This window comes from Homarus americanus, unplaced genomic scaffold, assembly GCF_018991925.1.
Source record: "Homarus americanus isolate GMGI-L3 unplaced genomic scaffold, GMGI_Hamer_2.0 scaffold48438, whole genome shotgun sequence".
Lineage (NCBI taxonomy): Eukaryota > Metazoa > Arthropoda > Malacostraca > Decapoda > Nephropidae > Homarus > Homarus americanus.
In genome coordinates, this window is record NW_024757326.1 from 309 (window position 1) to 8,265 (window position 7,957).

General features: G+C 38.8%; 1 long non-coding RNA gene across 1 annotated transcript; it reads left to right on the forward strand.

Moving 5' to 3' along the window:
* Nucleotides 1-735: 735 nt before the first annotated feature.
* LOC121857435 lies at nucleotides 736-7,722 on the forward strand. Its single transcript, XR_006087184.1, has 4 exons — nucleotides 736-889; nucleotides 1,321-1,411; nucleotides 3,868-3,983; nucleotides 6,715-7,722. It is a non-coding gene; the product is annotated as an uncharacterized LOC121857435 (long non-coding RNA).
* Nucleotides 7,723-7,957: the final 235 nt, after the last annotated feature.

Sequence of the window (7,957 nt, forward strand, 5' to 3'; positions counted from 1 at the left end):
TATACTGCTACAGCTTTATTAATGATCTGGACGATATTTAAGAACTACAAAAAGATGATAGGCTTGACTTTCAAAGTTTCAATCAAAAGAAAAATAAATTTATTAAGAATTCAAGATATTAACTAGAAAACACCATTTACATGTATATCTAAAGTTCGATCTCAGCATATGAATTTTGTTTAAGCTCATAATCTGATGTGGATCTAAATGATGATCCTACAATTCCTTTTAAAGTAAAGTTATATATTTATGTACATTAAAGAAATGAATACCTTATTAAGGAAAATGGATAAACCTTACATGATTAAGTTATCAAATTAAATTTGCCTTAATCTCACCAAAAACAGGTTGTAGCTAATTATTTTGCAGCTGAGAGCCTCTGTGCAGTTTTCAACGAAACAAAATTTGATATAATTCAAAATTTCAAATGGTAAAGAAGAGACTATCGTCCAAAATTATAGTGCTATACTGTGCCTGCTACAATAAATTCATAATAATGCTTATAAAATGGAAATAAATTCTTTTAATAATTTAAGAAAATTAGTGGGATCAGTTGAATCACTGCAATGAATATGCCTGAGTTCATATATTTGTTCTTAGGAACAGAATAGCTTCAGTCGGAGTCGGAGTCTGGACAATTTTACCGACTCCGACTCCACAAGCCGAAATCTCCTCGACTCCGACTCCACAGCCCTGCAAATAACCCCTGCCTATAATATAATAGTTTTACAGTGTTGTGTATTATAGTATAGCTATTGGTCACATTTCCAGGAAGCTTCAAGGACCAACAACACATCTCCATGGCAAGCTCAGACTCCGTTAACGGAGAAACGCCGCCGACCCGTGGGAGGCGAGACCGACGTCTTCACTTCACGTCGTGTCGTCGGGTGTACGAGTCGAGTGCATTAGAGTACTTGTATTTAAGTGCACTTGTACAGTGATCCTATAAAAGTGGACATTTACGTAAATGTTTGTGTCTAAAGTCACGTCCCATTGGTGTCGGTGGTACACGACACGTCAAAAATGTTGCCCAGATTCACGTTTTCCATCCCATACCAAATTTTGAATGTGTGTTTATTTTGTTTTTCTTTAAAGTACAGTACAGTATAATATATTAATAACTTTTAACTTCGTTTTTAAAGCCTAATTTCATTGTTATTAATTATGATACTCTACAAATACTGTGCTACTTTTTCTACTTGTATGATTCAGTTGAGCTAATTAAACTTTTATTTGCATAGTGTTGAAGAAGACTACAGTACATAGTTTAAATTTTCACATATCAACAGTGCAGTACTTTATCTTAAGTAATATTTTCAGGCACTTTCTCCATCACTGCCTAAAGTGGACCCTGAACCTTTGGACCTGATGTGAACTAGAATGAAGTTGGCTGGACCTCAAGTACTCTGTGGTATTGTATTTAATATTGTTGTGGTAATTTGAATGTTAGGAAAGTTCTACAGGCATTCCCCAGTTTATAAGAGTATTATGCCTTAAAAACCTATATTAAATCGAATCAAAATTCCTATAGACGCGCATTATAAAAGCCAAGATACTTTTCTACAATGAAAAAAAGTTCCCACCAAATTATGTACTGTCCCCCAAAAACTATTGATAGATTTTCTTGCGGTAAAATTTGAAACTCTAGATGAAATACATTGATGTGATCCCCATTGCGTCAGCATAAGTTGGTACACCCGCTCACTATATCGGCAACAGCTATAGACGGCGGGTAGCGAGGGAGTCATCCTCGTGTGACATACAACTGTATATGCTTTACTATAACAAGAAATTCATTAAGCTATATTAATGTATGTATCGTGCTGGGTAGAAACAAGGCCTCAACCGAGGATTACAATAATATCAAAATATACGTTAAATGAAAGAGTTATGGAACGTCACAACCGAGACGGACCTCGAGGCGGACATTTCACCACCGTGTCGTAGTGACGGTTTCATTCGTACCGAGTTGCAGAATATAGTCGTCGACGACACGTATGATTTATGAGAGGTGACCAAGGAAATAGTATTTGATATTAGAGTGAACAGCTACAGCAATATTACAATATATCGGTCTAATTGGGATCTGCCAAATATTATTGATTCGTAAATGGTATCGGTTTAACGTCACAATAAGAATTTAAATCGGCGCGTCGCCGGTCGTTTCGTGGTGGCTGACCCATCGCGATACCGCGGGTTCGCTCGCCCCATTGCGTCTTTCCGATAATTCCTCGGTTCGTTTGACGTAAGATCCCATTAATGACTGGCACGGCGTCGGCGTCCATTTACGACACGCAATCTCAATTCGCGTAACTTGCGATCGGAAGCCTCGGAGGATTCGCATCTCTCAAAAACATACGTATACTCATTCGTGCTCAAAGGTGTAGACGTAGAGTTAGAAACAGGTCGTGTAACATTGGTCGAATAGCCTCGAATCACGTCGACCCCGTGGCTAAAGATATTATTTTGGGGTGACCGTACACGTCAATTATAAACCAATACAGGAGCTTCTCGACAGACAGACAGACGAGTCGAGTACCCGAGGCTCGTTCGCGAGTCCAACTTAACTCTTGTAGATAATGATATACAGCAGAGCTATACTGTATATACCCAGCACATTACGGTATAGTCGGTCCCCGACTTATGACGGGGTTAGGGACCGGTGACCGGGTCGCAAGTCGAAAATAATACTGTACATAGAAAATCTAAAACGGGTGTCTCTCTCTCTTCTCGGCACCACGAGAACTCTCACTCTTACGCTTGCCAGCCATTTTAAAGGGAATTACAAACAAAAAATTTGTCGGTACACGGCGCAATCACTAACGTCGGTACTCAAAAATAGGTAATTTGACAAAATTCTGGTACGACCGAGGCGGTCATATGTCGAGGAGTAGCTGTATTTAACTAATGATAACAGAAAAAGTTATTTCTTTAATGTTTTGTTTTTGTGTTTTAATGTTTTGTCAGTGAGTCAGTTCTCGTCTTCAACATTTAGGTCACGAGGGAGGCTTAAATATATCTAGAAAAAAAAGTTTTTGCTCCTGCGTAAATATCACAATAGATTTGCACTGTCTTCTGAGTGGTCACAGCAGAGAGATTTAAATAATAAATCCCGCAAAATTGTGCCTTTCTCCCGGCAGCACGATAAGAATCCGTCAACATCGTCGCAGTTTCGTTCTACGTCGGTCACGTCCACGAAATGTAAACACTATTGGACTGTACGAAACCGGGTATGCCGATTAAATTTTTGCTCGACCATCGCAAGAAGTTAGGTAGTTTAAATTAGGTTAGGTAGGGTTTTCAATGTTGATTTTTAACCCTTCATGTTGAAAGTCTAACTCACTTTGGAAGATTCATTGTTTTTGTTAGTGTAAGGAAATGAAGATCATATTTATTTATTAGAAAAAATCCAAATAAAAACTGGTAAAATTATCATTTTGGCCGTGCACCTATTTTCCGAAAGTCATAATCATTCAAAATATCCATAAAAACCATTGGAAAAAGATAATTTCAACCTAACGTAACCTATTTGAGTAATCGGTTTCTCCATGTGGTGTTAAACTAATAAGTAATGTTTATTTTTAATACGAAGTTGTTATTTGACCCGGATTCTGGGCCAAATAACCGTCGGCTATTTGACCGGGACCTGCGGGGATTTTAATGGGATGGTTGGGGGCATTAAACAAGTCATTACATTATGGTATTATTTAATTGTATAATTTCTGTTGACAAAAGGATTTAGTTTTATTTTAGATCTCTGTCAAGTAACCGGCGGTTATTGTGCCGAGTACTGGTCAGATAATCCCTGCCTATAATATAATAGTTTTACAGTGTTGTGTATTATACAGCTATTGGTCACATTTCCAGGAAGCTTCAAGGACCAACAACACATCTCGGTATGACAAGTGGAGACTCGACCATACAGACCCGTCCGGTCTCGCATACGACGCCGTTTATGGCAAACGGAGAAACGCTCCTGGGAGGTAATACCGACGTCGTTACTTCACGTCGTGTCATTGGGTGTACAAGCCGAGTGTATTAGAGTACAGGTTGTACCTCTCTAGTCCGGCATTCTGTGGTCCGGAACGATTTTAGTTTGTCCAATAGGTAGATTGGCAGCTTGATTTTTTTTGTTTTTTTATCTGAATTATTATTATTATTATTATTATTATTATTATTATTATTATTATTATTACAGGAGTATTAAATTTTTGCCCCTCAGGCCCCAATGTGGGTCAGTGACTTATGCCCGGGTGGGCTAATCCCCGTAAAAAAACAACAACAACAAAGCCGGGGGAAATTAAGGTTTGTTTACATCCGGCAGCTCTCTCTCTCTGCTTGTCTATACAGAGTACAACATTTAACCCTTCAATATATATTCTAGCAGTAAATAAGTGTTGCTTTCATATTCTTAAGCAGAGTAACGACGATATGTTTTCACGTGTACGCACTTACATACGCGCATTCACTTTTTTTTTTACCATTGATGGTTAGCTACTTATATTGTTCCATTTATTAACATTAAATAACATTACTTCAAACAACCATATTAATTTTTTTACATTAATTTTACTACAGCTACAATCAGGGTCTTATTTTCTTCACTTTTATATGTAGAACCAATCAGTCACTGGTTTTGTAAGCTTTAACAAAAACAATGCCGGCAGCCGTCTCGTCGTGCGTTTTAATATTCCACGTACAGTCGACCCTCGTTAAAACGGACTAATAGGGGGGGAAGGGTGTCCGTTTTAGCCGATTGTCCGAATTAACCGATTTAGGGGTTAATATTGCATTATACAACTGTGTTTATGTTCATTTGAGTGCCCCGTCATAGGAGTCCGTTTTCTCTCACTTCAGCACTCCCGAGTCGTCCGTTTTCTCTTAATCTTAGAGTGCACCAGAGACTGTTATATCTTAGTAGTGACACAGAATTTGATAATGCAACTGGGGTTGCAATTGTTGAGGCAACTTAGGTATGTATGATTACAGTTGGAATATTCAAGATCCATTGTGAGTCATGTTTAAAGCTTCAAGTGTCTTTATGGTTGGTAAAACTTGTCAAGTCTGTCAGTCTGAATGGCATGTGTGAGGCCTTGTGTTTGTACAACCGCTAAATATATAAATATATAATGTTATGGTAATTATCAGAAACACATAGGCATAACGAGGTTTATAACAAAGTGATGAAAAGGATACTGTACAGTGGCTAGTCCACAAAACATGTAGCCATGTCTCTTTATTTGAATGCCCCGTCATAGGAGTCCGTTTTCTCTCACTTCAGCACTCCTGAGTCGTCCATTTTCTCTTAATCTTAGAGTGCACCAGGGACTTTGTTATTTCTTAGTAGTGACACAGAATTTGAAATTGCAACCCCAAATGCAACTGGGACAATCCCAGAACCAGAAATTTGATATGGACAGTTCAGATTTCGTCCGATATCCAGATTAAAGGGGTCCGAATTAATGAGGGTCGACTGTATTAGTAATAAATTGTATTGTTAATTTTGCACACACAAACATTAATTCAATAAAAACAAATTCAGAAACATTAATTCAAATATATATGAACAGTAAATAAGTGTTGCTTTCATATTCTTATGTAAAGTAATGACGATATGTTTTCACGTGTGCGCACTCACATACGCGATCTGTTTTTCTTTACCATTATTGTTAGCTACTTCTATTGTTCCATTTATTAACATTACTTAAAAGAACCATATTAATTTTACTACAGCTACAACCAGGGTCTTATTTTCTTCAGTTTTATACGTAGAACCAGTCAGTCACCGGTTTTGTAATCGATGAAAACAGTGCCGTCTCATTTCCTCGCGTTTTAATATTGAACGTATTATTAATGAATTGTATTGCTCATTTTGCACACACAAACATTAATTCAATCAAAAAGACTTTCAGTAATAAACAATAATGAATCTTTTGTACATAAGAGAAATAACGCCGTTTACACGATTGTGCACGTCGTCCGAACGTTGGCGGGCCGTTCAAACCCGTCGAAATTCGAGTTTCCGCCGTCAAAAGTTTTAAATGCGTTTTTGTTTTGTGCGTTCAAATAGAAAACGTCGAATTAAAAACTCGCGAAATTTGAGAAGCTACTGTACGACATTTAACCCTTCAATATGTCTTCAAAGAGACCACGAAGCAGAGAAAGTGGTGCTAGTGCTTCCAAGTGTAAACAGAAGTCACTATCTATCCAGGAAGAGGGCGAATTTCCACGGTCCGGAAATTTCCAGTGTCCGGCACCGGTCGGGTCCCGAGGTTGCCGGACCAGAGAGGTACAACCAGTACTTGTATTTCAGTACACTTGTACAGTAATCCTATAAAAGAGGGCATTTATGTAAATGTTTGTGTGTAAAGTCACGTCCCATTGGCGTCGGCGGTACGCGACACTTCAAAAATATGGCCTAGATTCACGTTTTTCATCCCATACCCAATTTTGAATGTGTGTTTATTTCGTGTTTCTTTAAAGTACATTACAGTATATTAATAACTTTAAGCTTCGTTTTCAAAACATAATGCCATTGTTTATTAATTATGATACTCTACAAATGCTGTGGTACTTTATATACTTTTTTCTACTTATATGAATCAGTTGAGTTAATTAAACTTTTATTTGCATAGTTTTGAAGAATACTACAGTACATAGTTTAAATTTTTACATATCAACAGTGCAGTACTTTATCTTAAGTAATATTTTCAGGCACTTTCTCCATCACTGCCTAAAGTGGACCTGATGTGAACTAGAATGAAGTTGGCTGGACATAAAGTTTACTGGACCTCAAGTACTCTGTGGTATTGTATTTAATATTGTTGTGGTACTTTGAATGTTAGGAAAGTTGTACAGGCATTCCCCTGTTTATAAGAGTGCTGTGTCTTATAAAAACCTATGGTAAATCGAATCAATATTCCTATAGACTCACATTATAAAAGCCAAGATAGTTTTCTACAATGAAAACAGTTCCCCCCCAATTATGTACGGTCCCCTAAAAAGTATCGATTGAATTTTCTAGCGGTAAAATTTGAAACTCTAGATGAAATACTTTGCTGTGATCCCCAGTGCATCAGCATAAGTTGATACAGGTACATCCGGTCACTATATGAGCAATAGCCATAGACGGCGGGTAGCGACGGTGTCGTCCTCGTGTGACATACAACCGTACTGTATATGCTTTACTATAACAAGAAATTCATTAAGCTATATTAATGTATGTATCGTGCCGGTTAGAAGCGAGGCCCCAACCGAAGATTACAATAATATCGGAATATACATTAAACGGAAGAGTTTTGGAACGTCGCGAGCGAGACTGAGACGGACCTCGGGGCATACGTTTCGCCACCGCGTCGTAGTGACGGTTTCATTCGTACCGAGATGCACAATGTAGTCGTCGACGACACGTCTGATTTTTGAGGAGTGACCGAGCAAATAGTAGTTATTAGAGTGAACGGCTACAGCAATATACAATATATCGGTCTAAATGGGATCTGTCAAATATTATTGATACGTAAATGGTATCGGTTTAACGTCAAAATAAGATTTTAATCGGCGCGTCGCCCGTCGTTTAGCGGCGGGTAACCCATCGCGATGCCCGAGGGTTCGCCCGCCCCATTCTGCGGAGTTATTCGAGCGTTGCGTGTACCCTCGTCGTAAAGGCTAATAATAGCACCTCTCGCCCCGTTGTGTCTTTCTGATAATTCCTCGGTTCATATGACGTAAGATCCCAGTAATGACCGGCACGGCGTCGGCATCCGGCCCGACCATAATCGGGTCAGCGTGGCGGTCTGGGAAGTTTATCACCAAACGCCCGATGTAGCAGGTTTAAGGTAACATATATCCGTACCCCCCCCCCCCCCCCTCGAAAAAACACTTCCTTGACGCCTGCTGGACCACCACTCCAAGTCCCCCTGACGGAGACACGACGATCCTTCCCATACTGGCTAGATGT